General features: G+C 44.0%; 1 long non-coding RNA gene across 1 annotated transcript; it reads right to left on the reverse strand.

Annotated features, from left to right (window-relative positions):
- Positions 1-1,691: 1,691 nt before the first annotated feature.
- On the reverse strand, positions 1,692-18,110 carry LOC113914201. The gene is made up of 3 exons (XR_003517407.1): positions 18,036-18,110; positions 17,104-17,171; positions 1,692-2,348 (listed from the first exon to the last, which is right to left on the reverse strand). It is a non-coding gene; the product is annotated as an uncharacterized LOC113914201 (long non-coding RNA).
- Between the last annotated feature and the right edge of the window lie 1,758 nt (positions 18,111-19,868).

Here is a 19,868-nt window from a genome sequence, read left to right on the forward strand (position 1 = left end):
AAGTCAGGATTTGAACCCGGGATTTAAGCCGAGGTCTGTTTAATTTCACAGCCTTTGGTTCTGCGCTAATGGATACGCTGCTGCAAGGTAAAGAGGAACTGACAGAACACTGATCAAAGTGCCTGCTGGTTGGCACTCAGTAAGTGGTTGTCCTTGTTATCATTCATTCTAAACCTGCTAACCGAAGCCCTTTCTTTTACTTCCCTCAGGTGATGAGGCTCTTAAAACTGCTCAGCTCCCACTACAATCAGTCTCTTTCTCTAGGTTAAGGCCTCTAGGATGAATTCACTTGCAGGGGTGAATGACTAACATCCTAACCCTTCTTCTAGATGGAATCACAAAATGTTAGGCCTAGGGAGGACACTAGGAATCATGAGTTCAACCCTTTATTTGCAGAAGAAACAAGTCCAAAGAGATAAGCTGAATTATTCAATGTCACATTGTGAGTTCATAGGCAGCATGGTAACTCTGGTGAGAAGGTTAAGAGGAAGACAAACCATCACTAAAGCAGGTGTTCAAATTCCTTCTAAAGCAACTATGCTAATGATATCGTGCAGGGCAGCTCCAAATGTAAACTTTCTTGCAGAGCTGGAGTTATAGAAAAAGTAGTCCCTTGATGAGTGTGTAATTACTTATTGGGTAGTTATGGGCAATTCTTGCAAAATCCTATTGTTCCCAGTACCATCCTATAGGAAATGAAGGAATTTGTTTATCAGACTTCCAGATTAAGAGCTGGCACGGGAAGTTTCCACTCCCTTAGGGATGCCAAGCTTCCAGCTACTTTAGTAATTAGAAATTCGGTGCCTATGGATAGAGAAAGGCTTATGTTAGGCTCAATCTTAGAATTTAGCTGGGACCAAGAATGAGGACTCAAAGTGGTAGGGAAGTGTTTCCTCTCTTCCTCTTTCTGAAAGTCTTCCACCTTTGGTTCCGTAATTCAGACCTGCAGCCACTAGGTGGTGTCACACAAGGAAGACTCCCCGTCAGCTACCGTCTGCACAAGAGCCGGTCGCCCAGCAGGTTGAGGAAGGCTTTGAGCCTCATGCAACATTCAGTAGATGTATTACCCTTCAGAATAAATACAAGTTTAAAAATACATTTCATTGATTGAATGAAGAACTCCCGGGGTGCTGTTTTAGATTAGGTAGCTGAGAAAGCCCTCTGTGAGGGGGTGACATTTGAGCAGAGACCCGGATGGAAAGAGGGTGCCCCCATAGGCGCAACTGAAAGGGAAGCATGCCGGGCAGGTCTTCGGTGTGTCTGATAAAGAATAATGGGGCTGCGGTGACCTGAGCCTGGTAAGATCTGGAAAGTGATGGAACTGGAAGGAAGTTTGTAAGTTCTAGACAGAGGTAAGGAAGGGGAGGTGGCCAGATGTGGGACAAGGTGTACTTTCAGGCTGCCTGAAATATAAAGGAGTGAGTAGCGGGACATGTGAATGGAAGGATAAAGGACTTGAGGTCAAATGTTTGATGACAGTACTGCAATGTTGGCTCAGTCTCGAAAGTGTAGACACCCGCACACCTGTCTACTAGGGAGTCAGACACTTGGGTCTTGACATGGGGCAGCTAACTGACCCCTCCAGGTCTCTGTTTCTCCCTTGCGAAAGGAAGAGCCAAATTTCCCATCTCTTCCTTTTCTCCTGCAATGGTCTTACGATTAGATGCCAAATATAGGAGCGAAGACGGATAACTGTGCAAAACCCAGGTATTAAAATGACAATTATTTTGAAAGGCTGAAGTAAAAGTACATGTAATTTGGAGGGAATATTCTCTATCAGAGACTGAAATTACCTTCTTTCCAGTGGGTTTTCTTCTCCCCAATTTTGTTTGTTTGCTTTTGTTTGTCCTGGCTGAGGCTGAGTAATTTCCCAGATCAGACTGTAGGTGGAGCGATTATGCTTTTCCCCATGCTACGGCAATAAAAGCAAGAGCATCCACACTTCATGTCTAGACAGAGGACGTGCACGGAATCATAAAATCTGCCGACTGGAGGGCTCTGGAAAGGTCATCTGCTCCCTCCCTTGTCTTTAGAAAATCTCACCCTTCGACCAGCCTGGCAGTGATGCATCCTGCCTGCAATGTTCCTTTTGACTGAGTTTAAATCTCCCCTGCTCCATTCCTGGCCATTTATTTTAGGCTCAACAACGAGATACACAAACCAACATCCCCCAAATAAAATCCAGCATGTGCACACGCCCACGTCCCTTCCCCGTGGGGCAGCATAGCGCTCTCGGTGGTGTGGGGTACCAGAGAGATTCCTCACATTCTGATGGGTTACTGAATGTCATCTGCGGCTTCTCACAAAGCGTCGTGTTGGTCTTAGGCTATTTCCCACTATGTGGGGTCCTGATGAATAGAAAGAAAACATCAGGCAAATAAATTTACAAAATGGCAGGACTAAAAAATCAGTAGGGCAAGATTTATTTAGACAGACGAATATCGTGACTGGCCCCAGGAAGACACTTATTCCAATTACATGTGTCTCACCCAGAAGGAGGTATATGAAAAGATTTTTTTTTCAACTATATGAAACTAGTATGCCTCTGATTGTTTTTCTCTAGGAAGCTCTAGTGTCTGCAGAGTTAATCCTGCTCTTCCATTAGAAGTCACAGTAATTCCCCCTCCTTTGGAAAAACCTAGGTCTAAGAGTTAATAAAGCCAGAGGTATAGTCATTTTTAAATGTTTAAAGGACAGTGTTTTCATGATCGGCCATTAATCATACTACTCCAAGCAGGTTGCAGAGTATATGCGCAAATTAGCGGGCAAGTCGAAAGGGAATAAAAGCCATGAGTTATTCAAATCAGATGTTAGACACCTTTTCAACAACAGGAGAAGAACACGGCTGTCATTTTGTGTTGCAGCCTTTTCCTCCACAATTTTATAAAAGAGCCTACTTCTTTTTGGATGAACAGGTTGGTTTGGAAGTAGCAGTGGATTAGCAAATGGGAGAATGCACCCGGACTGCCTTCCAGAAGGAATGTGAAAATTCTTAGATATGAATGTTCACGCAATTACTATCTTTTAGGTAAATTTGTTCACTCAACTAGTAGTTGTGAGACTCTAGTGTATATTGGGCATTGGGTTAGGAGGTGGGATAGAGTAGTGAGCAATTAAACAGGAATATCAATAAAGTATAGCGAATATTTTCATAGGAAACATACAGAAATGTGATGGGGTCACAAGGCAGTGGGACCGAACTTAGCCTGGTGGGGAGGAAAGGTCTCCCAAAAGGATGCAACATTCATCACAGATCTGAAGGTGACAGGTGGGGTGGGCCAGTAGAAGAAGGTTCTGGATGGAAAGAACTGGATGGAGGAAGTTGAGAGTTGAAGGAGCATGGGCCATTAAAGACCAGGAAGGAGGTCTAACACAGTGGGAATATGGAATTCTGGGAGGAGTCTGGGAAGAGACCAAGGCTGGAGTGTGCAAGGCAAGGAGGTTCAGTTTTATCCTAAGAGTGATGGGAAGACACTGAAGAGTGTGTTCAGTGGAGTGAAGGGTTAAGATCAGTGTGTGAGAAATACATTTGAATGGATGGGTGGTAGGGGGATATAGATTTGGAATATAGATGTTAATAACAACACTGATAGAGGTGCCTCAGGGAATATGTGTTGAGTGAAAAAAGAACCAAGCACAATAACCTCAATAACATTGGAAGGTCAAGCAGAAGAAGGGGACCCAACAAAGACACATGGAAGGAGCACATGCATGAGGTTGCTTTGCAGAAACCAAAGTAAGAGACTGCTTCAACATGGAAGGAACTGTCAGTGGTAACAAATGTGGCCAAGTAGCCAAGAAACTCAGGGCTAAGGCGCCTCTAGTGCATTTAACACAGGGAGGTCAAAGGTATAAGCCAGCTTAGTAGGGTGGAAGGAGCAGAGCTAGCGGGCAGTGGGGTGTGCAGCAACTGGTTGGTGAGGACATGGAGACAGATGGCTTTTCAAGAAGTCCAGCAGCAAATGTGAGGCAAAGATGGAGCCAGGGGTGGATGGTTGGGCACTTGGTCAAGGTGGGGGGTATTTTATAAACACAAGAAACTTGGAGGATATTTAAGTACTGAAGGAAGTGACAGGTTGCGTGGAGGGAGTTGAAGCAAGTCCAGGTGGAGGTCACTGGAGGGTGGCGAGGCTGAGATTCAGAGTACAGACAGCAGTCTCATTGGATGGAAGGAGGAATGTGCCTCTGCTGTCCCAGGAGGGAAGGAGCAGAGAAGGGTGTGGATGCTGGGACATCTGTGTGTTCACTAGCAAGTATTTGAAAGTGTTCCTATCTGGCCACTCTCATTTTCTCTGTGAGGGAGAAAAGGTACCTTTTTCAACATTCCCCTTATGAAGAGAAAGGTTCCAAAAAGCATCCATGAACTTGACGCGGAGAGAAAATTCTTAAAATGTTGTATTTTTAACAACAAATTTAGATAAATGTAATTCATGGTCAAGACAGACTATGAAGGTAAGAGACTTGTGAAAATTGATGGTGGATGGTGGGCTCACTAAAGATTCTAGTTCAAACCAAAATTGTATATCTTACTCTAGCAAACATTTTATGATCAAATCTAACGGCTAGATGAATTAAAACAATTCACCTTACACATCAAGATTTAATGTTTTTTTTCCTCTGAGCAGTTAAATGAATACATAATCACTAATTGCAGTAGAATACTATTAAACTTTATAGAACAGGATGATAATTAGCACGGTAACCTGAACTTGATTAGGTACTTGTATTAAATGCTGGCAATAAGCAGGTGCTTTCTTTGATATCCATCTTAAGCACATACTGAATATCACAGCATGGTCCAATAAGAATATACACAAAGAGAGCCAATAGAGTTTGAAGGAATTTGACAGAATAAATGAATCATACTTTCATTCATCTGGAACCCACCCTGGGGGAGGAAGGGAGGGCACAGGGAGGCAGCATAAATTTGTGTTTCCTTGTCTTAACATCAGGCAGAATCCAATGTTCCGAACCAGAAAGAGTTAATCCTCCTAGCTGAAGCTGAGATCTTTTTTTGTGGTATCACTTTTGAGAGGAGGAAGCGCTTGTCCTCTAGAAAGACTTATGGAGTCTTCCCAATAGGAGGAACAATAGGAACCAAATGGTTCAGCAACAGGAACCAAATTCCCTTTGTTAGAACTCAATCTACAGTTTCCTATATTTCTAACCCAGCTACATACACAGGAACATTCCCCAAGTAATCATTATGATATTCCTTCAGATATTAGCTCTTTGGGAAACTTCTTTGCAAAAAAAAGTCCCTCATATTCATTGGCCTCTGTAGCAAGCTCGGGAGATTAACCTGGAACCCACAGTTATATAAGGGCACAGAAGCTCCTTCACCTCGTTCTAAATATAAACTCTAATGACTTCAGCGTTGGTGGCACAGTCTTGGAGGACATACTCACGAGTCCTACTCCAGAGAAAGTGCCAGCAACTACTGACGTCAGCCCCATGTCCCTTTGTCACAGTGGAACTCATTATTCACAACAGCAAAGAGGAAAGAAGGTTTACTCATCTCCTGAAGGTTACTGCCCTGGGTCCTCAAGAAGCTCACAGCCAATGTTGGCTATACTTGGGACACATGATAGCCTGACCATCCTTCTCATCCTTCCTGGCTCTATTTCAGGCCATCCATTTAATGGTGTTGAAGGCGCCAGGAGGGACCATCCTGGAAACCACGCTCCTGGGTTCCCTTCCTCCATCCCTCTTTCTTCTCTCCTTAAAAATCTAGTGAACTATATTCACCTTTTCAAAGGCTTTCCAATCCGCCTACCTACTCCTGTTATCTCATTCTCTTGTTCTTCTGCATTTAATTACTCAGAAAGGTCACCCTTGCCTTTGCTGGGTGCATTTTCAGGATGTTTTGTATGTGTTGTGATGACATATTCCAAGGAAAGGTAACAACCTAGACAGCTCTCTTCCTCTTTAACTTGTGTCCTAGGATGCTCATTGTTGGCTCTGTGTGGTGCAGGCTCAGACGATTCACAGCTGGACTGTTTATTTGTCATAGGGCTAAGTATATGAGTTTTGGCATTGGACAGACCTGGCTTTGGATCTTGCCCCATGCCACTTGCTAAGTCTGGAGGCTGGGGAAAGTTATTTAATTTTGATTGGACTCATTTTCATCATTAGTAAAATGAGAATTACTATGCCAAGGACTCTGTAGCATTGTCCCAGTACCTGGCACACAGTGGATTCTTAATCCAGCTGTTATTAAGAGTCTGAGATTTGATCTTTACCTTTCAGTTTTATAAGGAAAGGAAAGGGACCATGATATTTTGTCCCCATGCTGTGTAAGATTTTGGCTTTGTAGATATGAAGGGCCCAAGGTGAGGGCATTTTCATTTCGCTCTCTCTTTTTTTTATGGTTTTATTTATTTGAGAGAGAGGAGAGAGAGAGCATGAATGGGGGGAGGGGCAGAGGGAGAAGCAGACTCCCCGCTGAGCAGTGAGACCGATGCGGGGCTCAATCCCAGGACCCCGAAATCGTAACTTGAGCCGAAGGCAGATGCTTAACTAACTGAGCCACCCAGGTGTCCCTCATTTCTCTTTTAAAAGTAAGAAAGCTCTGTCCTCAACTACTCAAATGGAGATGAGCCTTAAATCAAACTGTATTTAGTTGAGTAATACCCTCTTTATTGAATTATAATTGACAGGCAATATGATATTAGTTTCAGGTGTACAACTCAGTGATTTGATATTTTTATACATTACATAATGATCAACATGATAGGTCTAGTTACTATCTGTCACCATATAAAGTTATTACATATTAGTGACTGTATTCCTTATGCTGTACATTATATCCCTGTGACTTATTCATTTCATTACTGGAGTTTTTTTACCTCTTAATCCCCTTCACCCATTTTAGCCATCCCTCTACCCCCCTCCCCTCTGACAACCACCAGTTTGTTCTCTGTATCTATGAGTGCATTTCCATTCTGTTTTGTTTTCTAGATTCCACATATAAATGAAATCATACAGTATGTCTTTCTCTGGTCTGATTTATTTCACTTAGCATAATACCCTATAGGTCTACCCATGTCACAAATGGCAAGATTTCTTTCTTTAACGGCTGAGTAATATTCCAGTGCGTGTGTGTGTACACATCTTCTTTATTCATTCATCAATCAATGGACAGTTAGATTGCTTCCATATCTTGGCTATTATAAATAATACTGTCATGAACATAGGGGTGCATATATCTTTTTGAATTAGTGTTTTCCTTTCCTTTGGATAAATACCCAGAAGTGGAATTGCTGGATCGTACAGTAGCTCTATTTTTAATTTTTCTGAGGAACCTCCATGCTATTTTCCACAGTAGATGCACCAATTTACATTCCCACCAACAGTGCACGAGGGTTCCCTTTTTTTCACATCCTCACTAACACTTGTTATTTCTTGTCTTTTTTGATACTAGCCCCATTCTGACAGATGTAGGTGGTATCTCGTTGTGGTTTTGATTTGCATTTCCCTGATGATGAGTGATGTTGAACATCTTTTCATGTGCCTGTTGGGCATTTGTATGTCTTTGGAAAAATATCTATTCAGATCCCCTACCCATTTTTTAACTAGGTTGTTTGGGGGTTTTTTTGTTGTTAAGTGTACAAGTTCTTTATATTTTGGATATCAACCCTTCATCGGATATTTGCAAATATCTTCTCCCATTCAGTAGGTGGCCTTTTTGTTTTTGTTGATGGTTTCCTTTGCTGTGCAAAATCGTTTTAGTTTGATGCAGTCCTGTCTGTTTATTGTTGCTTCTGTTGCCTTGCCTGAAGAGACATGACAAATATATATATATATATATATTTTTTTTTTTTTTTTGCTAAGACTGATGTCACTAATACATTTTGACAGTCTTATTCTGGGTCTTGAATGACCCAAGGTCAAAAGCCACCCATCTTCAGCTAAATAGGTTGCATGAATTTCCTACATAGATCTATGTAGGACCCATGTTCTAGTATATTTTCTATAGGTGTGTGATAAATTAAAAGGAAATATTGAACTTTTATTTCTCTCATTTAACCAATATTTACTGGGTTTCCACTAGATGACAGCCTGTGTGCTAGATCCTAAGGGCCATAATGAGGAATGAAACAGGCGTGAACCCTGTCCATCTGCCCTCCCTCGAGTCTAGTAGCCTCTCCCACCGACAAGGTAACAAACATGAAATAAGCTGATGTGTGCTCTGGAACACCAGCATACTGCAAGCTGGAGTCACAGACGATGTTGTCAGTAAAGCTCTCTTAAGGGATGATATTTAACCCTGAACTTAGTGGATAAGAAGCCAACCACCAAGAGACTGGGAGAGGGAGAAACTGTCCCATAAAGAGGAAACTGCAGGAGGCAGGGGCTAGGTTCGCAGGTCCTGGGGGTGGCTGTAGGAGTGGAAGGAAAGAGAGCTGTGTCAGCTCTTGGGGAGTGAGCCAGAGGATCCCGTTCCTCCTGCTGTCCTCACGAGTATTTCAGGAACCCATTCAGAAATGCTCTCAGAAAGCAGCTAGCCTTCATATTTCATAATCTAAAAGTTGAAACGTTATTAAAGCAAACGGGGTGTTTCAATAGAGCATAACAATTCACGGAAGGACTTTTCAGGCTCAGTCACCTGAACTGGTAACTGGAATCACATTATTATTTTTAAATGGCCCATCACCACCTTTTAGTGTAGAAAACAATTACACCTAAGATCTGTGTCAAGAATCATCTGGGTGTTCAGCAGCCACGGGCACCTTTAATATGAAGCAGGCTTTCTCTTTCATGGTGGATTGTAATACAGTCGTAGTCTCCGACATTTTTCTCTTGCTCAGTCTTCTTTAATGTTTTTGAAAACAGTCATTATAATTTTTATTTTACAATTAAAAAAACTGTCTGCAGGCTAAATGAAAACTTTTTTGGAGCACTTTGACAACGCTATTAACGCCATTGTTAGGCTCAAATCAAGCTCCTTATTGAGTTAGGTCCGGGTGACCCGCTATGGCTTTTTCGCAGATCTGAAATCACACAGCCCTCCCTCCCTGTCCCTTGTACTCCCGGAGAGACGTGTACTGAAGACCCACAGAAACTGAGCGACACTGCCCCCCGAGTTCTATGGCTCCCCTTGTCACCCCTCTTCCACCCAGGACACCACCGCCCTGGGGAGGGGGAGCCTGCCCTGTTTCAGGCTGGAGAGATGAACGTCAGTGTCCAGCATTTATACAGTAAGGACTGGCTCCCCTCAGGGCAGTGGTCAGCCCCTCCTACAGACTGTTCCTTCCACCCCCACCTCTCTGAGCCCCGTTCACCCCTTCTCTTTCGCAGAATAAACATCAACCCCTCCCACTGACTTAGAAGCACCTCATTGACTTTGTTTATTTATTTATTTTAAATATTTTATGTATTTATTTGGGAGAGAGTGAAAGCGAGAGATATCACAGAGGCAGAGGGAGAAGCAGACTTGCCGCAGAGCAGGGAGCCCAACGATGGGCTCGATCCCAGGACCCCGAGACCATGACCCGAACCAAAAGCACTTAACTGACTGAGCCACCCGGGTGCCCCCCTCAGCAGATACACTTTGCAGCTGGGGTTCCAATACGGTCTCCATAGCCTGCATTGTCCGTTCTCTAAATTGACTGTATTTATGTTCAAAAGGGAATGATTTAGGGATAGTCCTCTGCAAATGTCTGGGAGATCACCCAGCTGGGAGGTTCTCTTGGACCTGAAAATTCTATAATGAAGACTTGGCTGGTTTCTTAAACATGAAATGCATTTGGGCAGGCGAGGGGAGAGGAATAGAAGAAAGGAAAAAGAGAAGCAGCCTCTGTGGAGCATATACACTTATTATTTACACATACACACATAAGCATATAAAGTCCTCAGGACTTGATAAGTATCTCTCTTTTGGACGTTCACTTGCACAAGGTCACCCAGTTCATTAGGGGTCGATTCAAAATTCAAACCCAGTGTGGCCTGGCCTCAGAGCCCAGCCCAGCCTCCTGCCTCGGGCTCTATCTATGCAAGTGCTTCCATAATAATTCTGTATTTTCCACTAAGATAGTAAAATGGCTTATCAAAGGAGGTCAGGGAAGTAGCTAGCTTCCTTAGAGAATTGTCAGAGAAAAGGCTAGACAGTTGCATTTGGTGGGGGGGGGCTGGTTCTTCAATACAGAACTGCCCACAGGTGTGAAGATGGATGAGCTGACCTCTTAAGTCCCCTCCAGTCCCAGAACTCCAGGATTTATTCGCCAATGAAAATGTCAGGATTTCTCTTCCATAAAATGATGTATGATGGTCTGAGTACATTCTCCACTCCCACCCCCACCTCCTTTTATCTGATTAAAAGGCAAGGATGAAATCAGCAGAAGCTGGCAGAAAGGCAGAATTTCTCCAGGAGTGATGAGGTTGTCCCGAGATAAGGCAACAGGACAGGCAGAGGGAGGCCAAGGAAGAATGGTGGGGTGGGGACAAGCTGAGGAGTGGATGGGACCAAGGACAGATGCAGCTGAGTTATGAGGGCTGTCACTCCACGTTAATCAATGGGCACAGAGTATAAACCAGCTCTCTACTTCTGGCAAGAATATACTTTAATTAAACAAGTCAGATTAATGGGTATGAAACCATTGGAGAATCATCCATTTTTTAACCAGGAGATAAGGGGTCAGACAGGAATCTGAAATCATTCATTCAACTCAATATTCATGGAGTGCCCACTCTGTGCCAGATGCCGTTCCCCGTGAGGGATACAGAAATGGACCAGACGGTTCTAAGTCGTGCCCCACTGGGGGAGGCAGAAAATAAACAAGTAAGTACAACATGCGGTATTCCAGTCAGTGTTGAGCGCTAAGTAGAAAAATAAAGCAAGGGATGGATGCCCCTATCAGGGGTTAGGAGTCAGATGTTATAATGTGTGATGGAGAGCCAGTGGTGATGCCAAGGACATGCCCGAGTCCAAAGAGCTAAGGGAGCAAAGAAGAAGAGAGGGATGATGAAGTCAGGAGAAGGAAAATTCCAGGCAGGGGAAGGCCATGCAAGGGCCTGAGGTGGGAGAGGGCCTGGCGCCTTAAAAAATAGCAGAGGATACAAGTGTAGCTGAATAGAAGGTGGGGTCGACGAGTTTGCAAGGGCCAGATCACCTGGAGCATGGAAAGGATTTGAAAGGATTTTTTTGGCTTTTACCGGCATGAGAAAACAAGCCATTGAAGCTCCTGAGCTGGGGAGCGACTTCATCTGACCTGCGCCGTAACAGGATCGCTCTGGTGCTGTGTGGGGAACAGGCTGTCCCCTGGGAAGGGTAAAGCAGAGAGACCAATGAGGAGGCTATTGCAATACTCCAGGCCAGAGATGATGTTGGTTTGGGCCAGCAGCAGTGGGTAGAGGTGGGGAAAAGTGGTCAGGTTCCGGATAGATGTAAATACTAGACCTTCAAATGTGAACAAGAAGACAAGTCTGGGGGAAGGAAGGAAAGCCTTTGCTCATTATCTGCCCCTCAATACTTCTGCCACATCTTGTGTTCTCAGCAAAAGAACGGTTAAGTTGGACTCTGTGAAGGACTAACTGATGTTCTTAGTTGGTTTCCATGGGGAGTCATGCCACAGGGTCATAGTTTCCATATTTGCAAGTGACCGACCCATATTTGCACCAAGCACTGTGCCAGGCACTTTGTATGGAGATGGAAAAAGACGTAACTCAGTTCCTGGTCTCAGGAGGCTCTCAGTCTAGTGAGAGAGACAGGTGTATGTGGCCCATACAATGTGATGGAACAAGGGAAGAGCCTAGGGCAATATTAGGAGCACAAAATAGCATCTTTGGCTTAGTCTGTGGCAAGAAAGGTGGCAGGGGAGTTGTGAAAGATGTAGGAACTGGCCAGGAGACATCACGGGGAGAATCTTGTGGGCAGAAGAGTAGCCGGTCCAGAAGCGGGTGGGTGTGAACGAGCACAGGGTGCGTGTGGACCACTGTGGGCTGTGATCACATCAGTGAGCCATTCGGCTGCCCCATACTTAGGGTCACAAGGAGAGAAGAAAAGACTCATCCTCACTCTTAGAAAAAGCAAACCACGGTATACGTTTTTATTCCTGACTTGAATCACCGACGTCTTTAAATATCCAACTGTATGTGTGTATGAGGCCTGGAGACCAAAAATATGGTTTGAAGTCCTGCCGTTGCTACTTGGCTGACCTTGAGTAAGGGCCTATTTCTGGGCGGCTCACTTGGTCTCTGAAGAGCAGGAGTACAGTAACATAAGCCTCGCAGCGCTGCTTGGAAAACCCAATGAAATTTGTCTGCAAAGACATTTCCCCAAACGTACAGAGCTGTTCAAATATTTTGGAGGTAAAAAATAATAGTTATTGTTGCAGAGCCGGGTCACTGAACAGAACCACCACCTGCTGACGACCTCCTTTGTTTCCATTTCTTTCAGGCCCTCCCTGCCACCGCTAATAATTCGGACACCACGGAGCTCACTCTTGCCATTTGCACCCAGTCTGTGGGAAACTCCTGTCTTCGATCCTCTATAGCCAGGCCAACTCCGGTGTAGATAAGCGTTTCCTTGGTTAGAGTCTCCTCTCCCATTCTGCCTGGTGTTCATGACAAACCTCCAATCTTTTCTCAAGTCCCAATGCCATGTCAGCAGATAGCTCTGCCTCCTGTTTCACCAAAAAACTGAGGCCATGGGCATGAACTTCTGCTTCTGTCCTCTCCTTCAACCTTCACCAAAAGCTAATTCAACAGCAAAACAATGCTTACCTCATTTGGAAACACCCTTCCCTCATCTTCAGGGTCTCAGGGAAGAAGACATCTCTTCTCCTGTTCAAGAGTACCACCACCTGCTGTGGCATGCACGCACGCACGCATGCACACAGCCTACTCTCTACCCCCATGTCAGCTTTTCGTTCATTATCTCCTTTCCTCCTTGGGGCCTTGCTCCATCCATAATGCCCCTTCTTCTATAAATTTACTTTCTTGCCCTCAGCCCTACATCAAGATTCACTTTTAGAGGAGAAAGTCTCTCTTGACATCCCCTGGGCTTCCCAGCCAGGCATCTTGAAAATAGCCCCTCTACACGGGGTCTTCACTTCCCACTTCTCAACCCACTGCACCTGGCTTCTGACCATGCCACTCAACTCAAACTGCTTTCAAGGGCATTACCTCCAAATTGTCACTGGACACCCCTAGTCTAACTGGGCTTTTCTGCTGAGTTTGACTTCATTTCTTCCTGAAATTCTCTACTTCTTGGACATCTCTCATAATTCTCCTCCTGCATGTCTGATCATTCCTTTCTCTCCTGTTTCCTGGGGTCTTGCTCCTCTGCCAACTTCTTAAAATGTTTGCTCTCCCCAAAGGGTTTCCTTCTGGCCCACTGTTTTATTTTCCTACTCTACCTCACTTTCCCCTCCCTGGAAGGGAGGCTGGATGGCTTCCAAACTGAAATCTTCCAGACTGACGAACATCACCACTGGGCTTGAGATCCCTTCCCATCTCTAAGCTCCTGGACATCTCACCTGGAGATCCCGAACATAAAAATCAGCATGGCTCAAACTACATGCATCATGGCCTCACTTTCCCCAAACCAGACTGTTTTCCTATTTCCTCTCTTGGTAACCGGCATTATAATCCACTCAGTTACTGAAGTCAGAAAACCAGGACTCATCCCAGACTATTGTAATACATTCCACCACAAGTGAACAATCATTAAATCTCACCGATGTGGTCTCCCAGCCATCTACTGGATCATCCTCTATGCTTTGTCCCCTGACGTAACTCACCTTCCCTGATACACACAGCTGTAGTAACTTACAGATTGGTCTCCCCACCTTTGACTTTGTTTCTGTCGTCCTGCCAACATCCATGTTCTACACTGTTGCCGGAGAGACTAATCTATAGAATGCAATTCTGAGTGGGTTACTCCCCACCTGACAACCAAAGTCAGAGGGGTCCCACCCATGGCCTTGAAGACAAAGGCAGTCCATGAGCTGGCTCTTCCAAATCTGTTGAAACCTATCTTCTCCTGCCCTTCTCACTTTACACCTTACATTCCCGTTACATGTGTTCCAGAAGGCCCACTACATAGCACCTTTCTTCCCTGCCGGAGTTCTGAATCAATTAAGTAAAATGACAAGGAGACCACATGTGAAAAACCAACATACCCCCTTTATTGCAGATAAAGTCTACCCTAGAGAAAGTGGCTTTTATTTGCAAACAAGGGCGCTTTCTCTTTGTGGACCCCAGAAGGACGCAAACATGAGCTCCCAGGAAGGAGCTCACTACCATTAACAAGACAAGAGAGCTGATTCAGGCATATTCAAATCACTCTTCTCAGATTTACTAATCAGAAGCCACTCTGATTAGTAAAGGGAGAGAAAGGGAAGGAATTGATAGGGGAGCTTCCTCCACATGGACATAAGCCACGGGAAAGGAGGAGGGTCCCCTCCACGTCCCCTCATGTCTGCGTGCCCTTCCTCGTGCTGCTTGGACTCCCTAGAGTGTCCTCCTCACATTTGCCACCCATCTACCTTCTACTCCTCCTCCAAGACTCAAGTCAGATGGGACCTTGTTCAGACACCCTCCATGAATTGCCAGGAGGGGCCCCTCCTGTGTACTCCCATGTCTCTCCCAGGGCATTCACCTGAGTGCAGTTAATGTCTACTAATCGGCCTCCTTCCCTTAAGGGAAACATCATGCCTTTCAACCTTGTGTTCCCAGCGCCCGCCACATCGTCTGATACACAGTAGGTACTTAACAAATGCTTGATGCACTGGCTGAGATCATCTACACAAGCCTCTTCGTTTGATAATTGACCTTTAAAAGCTGCGTTTTGTATACGGAGGGTATTAGTAGCAAAAAAATAAAAAAAGAGTAAGACTTGGAGTCAGGCAGATTTGGTTTCTGATTCTAGATCTACCACTTATAGCTGTGTATCTTTACTCAAATAACTTGTCTTTTCCTAATCTGCAAAATGAGAATACTACTACCTTTCTCACCAGTTCGGTCTGATATTATTCTTTTTTCTTTTTTTAATTTAAATTGAATTAGCAACATATAGTACACCATTAGTTTTTGATGTAGTGTTCAGTGATTCATTAGTTGCATATAACACCCAGTGCTCATCACAGCACCCAGTTACCCCATCCCCCCACCCACCACCCCTCCAGCAACCCTCAGTTTGTTTCCCAGAGTCCAGAGTCTCTCATGGTTTGTCTCCCTCTCTGATTTCTCCCATTCAGTTTTCCCTCCCTTCCGCTATGATTCTCTGTGCTATTTCTTAGGTTCCATATGATAATTGTCTTTCTCTAATTTATTTCACTTAGCATAATACCCTCGAGTTCCGTCCACGTCAACATAAATGGTGGGTGTTCATCCTTTCTGATGGCTGAGTAATATTCCATTGTGTATATGAACCACATCTTCATTATCCATTCATCTTTTGTGGTATGATAATTGAATAAGATAAATAAATTACATAGCTCATTAGTCCTTGGCATAGCATGCAAACTAAATAAATGAGAAGTATTATTTTATTGCTATCCTTATTGGTAAATTATATGTTATTTGGAAAAAATGTGTAGTTGAATGAATTCAGCAATAAATAAAGGTACAATTCCCACCCTCAAGGAGCTTAGAGTCCAGAAAAGGAGCTCAAAATGGGGATACTGCATTTCTAGGATTCTACAGAGAATTTTGTATTTCGGGATATACTAGTCAGGGTTCTTCAGAGAAAGAGAATAAATAAGACATGTATATAAAGAGATTTATTATGAGGAATTGGCTCACACAATTATAGAGAGCTGAGAAGTCTCATGACGTACCATCTGCAAGGTGGAGACTCATGGAGACAGGGAGAAACTTGAATGCCTATTACTAAATGAAAGAAGCCAATCTGAAAAGGCTCGATAGTGTATGATCCAGTTTATTACATTCTGGAAAAGGCAAAACTATGGAGACAGTAAAAAGATCAGTGGTTGCCAGGGATTAGAGGGGAGGGAGGGATGAATAGGCAGAGCACAGAGGATTGTTAGGACCAGTGAGACTGTTATGATACTACAATGGTGGATACATGTCATTATACATTTGTCCAAACCCATAGAATGTGCGACAGCAAGAGTGAACTGTAATGTAAATTATAGACTTTGGATAACAATGACGTGTCAATGTAGGCTCATGAATTGTAACAAATATCCCACTCTGGCGGAGGGTGTTGGTAGTAGGAAATCTATGCACATGTTGGGGGAGGGGGTATATGGGTACTTCCTGTACTCTCAGCTCGGTTTTGCTGTGAACGTAAAATTGCTCTAAAAAATAAAGTTATTATTATTTTTTTTAAAGATAACCAGTTTGCTCTGGAGTTTCACTCTTTCACTTTGCCTGGTTGAAATGCACATGCTTCTGGCCCTCTTTGGATCACCCAGTGACATCACCCCATTCGATGGCTGGTCCACAACACTCAGGAAACTGGCTTTTCAAAGGAGCTCCTGGAGCAGAGCCCCCTGCTCACCTGCCAGCCTGTGGCACTTTATGTCGGGGGGGGGGGTTGTATATTAGAAAGAAAGGGGCTAGGCTTTCGTCAGAGCAGCTTACCCTTTACCCGACCCATAGGAAAAAAAAAAATTGAATGAACAGATGAATCTATACCACACTTTAGTCCCAAAGGGCATCTAAGGTGGATTATAATCATTTGTGAGGTGAATTACCATACAAAACCAAGTAAGTAAGTCATTATATACCAGGAGCAAGGGCAGTATGCAAAAGATCCAGGATCAACTAGCCAGAGCATTGAAGCAGTGTTTGATGAGTTTAATGCACACAGGCCCAGAAATTGAGGCAGAAAGAGAAACACACGTTCTAAACCATGTCTGACGAAAAGAATTATACCTTTTCTTCTATATGAGCTCAGAAAATGCCAGGATTCTGTATTTCCAGGGACTATGTTTTTATCTCCATAGGATCCTACATTCACTGTGGGTGGCGGGAGAGGAAGGTAGGAGGAGGGGAATTTTCAAGCAGTAAAAGAAATACTGGACAGAATAGAAGCCCCTCAGAGATAGAGGCTGTCATTTCTCCCCTTCTCCCCTTCCCGCCCTCTCTCCTCTCCCCTACCCCCACCTCCCCACCTGCGCCTCCCCTCAGTACCTGTGTCGTCATATAAACTGCAAGTCTGCTGTTCTTCCCTGGGGACTGGGCTCTCTGATTGCTGTTCCCTGAAGAGGAGAGATGGTAATGAGGCCAGCGCTTGGGGGAATAGGAACTGGAGCCTTTAAAGCTGTGAGGAATTTCTGTTAATCATTGAATTGTAACTTCTCGCTAGAGGAAGTCACTTGATCTTTCCAGCCAACTCTGGGAAAAGCAACACATCTATTTAATGCTGACCTTAGATCCCCTCTTCATTCAGTAAGATAATTCCCTCGCCTTCCTGAAGAGATTGGCTGGCTTGGGGAAACCCAGCCTGGAAGACGGCTAGGAACGTTGAGAGCTTTTCTGTACCCTCTCCACCTGGGTCTTCACATAAAAGTAAAAGTCACAGCCCTGGGAAGAAAAGAGGGCCCATAAATAAAGTGGCTCCAGCTGATGCAAGGGGCTCAGTAAATAAAGTAACATTTGCCGACTCACCATTCGTACCACACAGGTTTCAAAGTATTTGAGATCCGGTAATAATTGTGATAAAAAAACGTTTCCAACTCACGCGCATTATAAAGTCTTTGGATGCAGACAAACTCAGAAAAGGAAACCTTGTCACCCTCCCTGTGATGACCACTGTTAAGATTTCAAGGTTTAAGTCTTCCCCTGGGTCTCCCCACCTCTGTGATGGTCTCTGGCTCTCTGGCTACCCCTCCCTACCTCTTTCTCTGTCTTGCTCCCTCCCTCTTGCAGACCTGGGATCATAAAGTACAGAATGTCCTGTAACTCGCTTATCTTGTTTGATCATATATAAGAAATACTTTTTCGATTTTTAAACCCCCACAGCCACAAGAGGATGATTCAGCTCAAAGCTCTTAACTGAGGGCATATTTACACACAGCTGCGATTCTCCCACTGCAAATGGTCACTGGGTGCCCCCTGCCTACCAGGCTCTGTGCTGGACCTCCGTGTGCTGAAGGAGACCGGGGCTTGTGGAGCTCGCAGTCCAGCAGGGAGGATGGATTTTAAGCAAGTAATTACCGGTGGGGCGAACATTCCGTAAAAAGAAGCACAGGGGTTCTCGGGATACATAACAAGGGTCAGGTTAGGGCAGAAATGTGTTAGCTACTGAAAGTGTTTACCTGAAGAGGAAATCCCCAGATCTCACTGGCATTGTCTCAAGGTCAACTCACCTGTTAGCTGAGTCCCTCCAGGGGTAAGAAGCGCGTGGGACCAGTCAGGCTGTTTTTAAATATAGCCCTTCCCCCCAAAGTCACACTCTCACCCAGTTTCAGTGTGAAAGGAAATGGAGAAACAAACGGACCCTCCCCCACAATGCTGTTAGAATTTAAACAGGTAGGAGCGCCTGGGGGACTCAGTCGGTTAAGCTTCTGACTCTTGATCTTGGCTCAGGTCTTGATCTCAGGGCCCAGCGTGGAGTCTACTTAAAGGAAAAAAAAAGGGGGGGGATTTTAAACAGGTATCCTCCTTCTAGGAAAGTAGTTTGGCAGTGTGTGTCCCAAATAAATTAAAAAGTGCCTAAGCTTTGACCCCGTAATTCTTTACCAGGGGTCTAGCCTAAGAAATCAATGGAGCTTAACTTAGAAACATTTTTATTTTATTTTTATTTTTATTTGAGTATAGTTGGCAAAATTACATTTGTTTCAGGTGTACAACATAGTGATAAACACAATTTTAATATTTTCTTTTTTTAAACGATGTATTTATTTTAGAGAACGAGAGAGAGGGAGGGAGAGAGAGAATCTCAAGCAGACTGAGCTGAGTGCAGAGCCCAAAAAGGGCCCTGAGATCATGACCTGAGCCAAAACCAAGAGTCAGACACCCAACCAACAGAGCCACCCAGGCGCCCCTAAACACAATTTTATACCCAAAAAGTTCTTGACACAAATGTTTATTATAGTGGGGGGAAGGTAGCAACCTAAATGTTCATCAAAATCAGAAAGTCAAATAAATTATAGTCCACTCATCTAGAGGAATATTGTGTCATAAATAGTAATAGCTACACATATACTATGTCCCAGAACCTGTGGAAAGTTTTCGAAATATTACTCTCAAAAAACACTTAATTATATGGAAAATGCTTATTATATAAAGTTGAGAGGAATAGTAGGAATCAAGATTTTTTTTATAGTCTAATTTGTACTTTGTCATGTGTTTATATGCACATACAATGAAAAAATACCAGAATGCTAAATTTTGGTAAGATTATAAGCAACTGGTAATTTTTTCTCTCTTTTATTTTTTCTTTTTGTATTTTTAAATTTTCTGTGATAAGATACCTCAAACACATTGATATACTTTAAGACATATTATCTTGGGGCATCTGGGTGGCTCAGTCGGTTAAGCGGCCCACTCTTGGTTTTGGCTCAGGTCGTGATCTCAGGGTCCTGGGATCGAGTCCCCCGTTGGGCTCTGTGCTCAGTGGGGAGTCTGCTTCTCCTTCTGCCTCTGCCCCCTCCCCCTGTTCCTCTGGGCTCGCTCGCTCTCTCTCTCTCTCTCTCTCTCTCTCTCAAATAAATAAATAAATAAATCTTTAAACACACACACACACAATCAGATGCTATTAATGACTCTTTTTGATCAAACGTTTACACGTGTTAGGAAGAAAAATCAAAAGCCAGAGTATATTAGACGGTTGTTAATAAAACTGCTAGCGGGCCCAACTTCCCAACTGACACTGAGTTTGCAGGGTGGCACCAGATCTGCTTCTCCACTGGTCAGATTCTACCTGGGTCGAATCTAGAAAATTTGGAATTGCT

This window comes from Zalophus californianus, chromosome 11 (genome assembly GCF_009762305.2).
Source record: "Zalophus californianus isolate mZalCal1 chromosome 11, mZalCal1.pri.v2, whole genome shotgun sequence".
Classification (NCBI taxonomy): Eukaryota; Metazoa; Chordata; class Mammalia; order Carnivora; family Otariidae; genus Zalophus; species Zalophus californianus.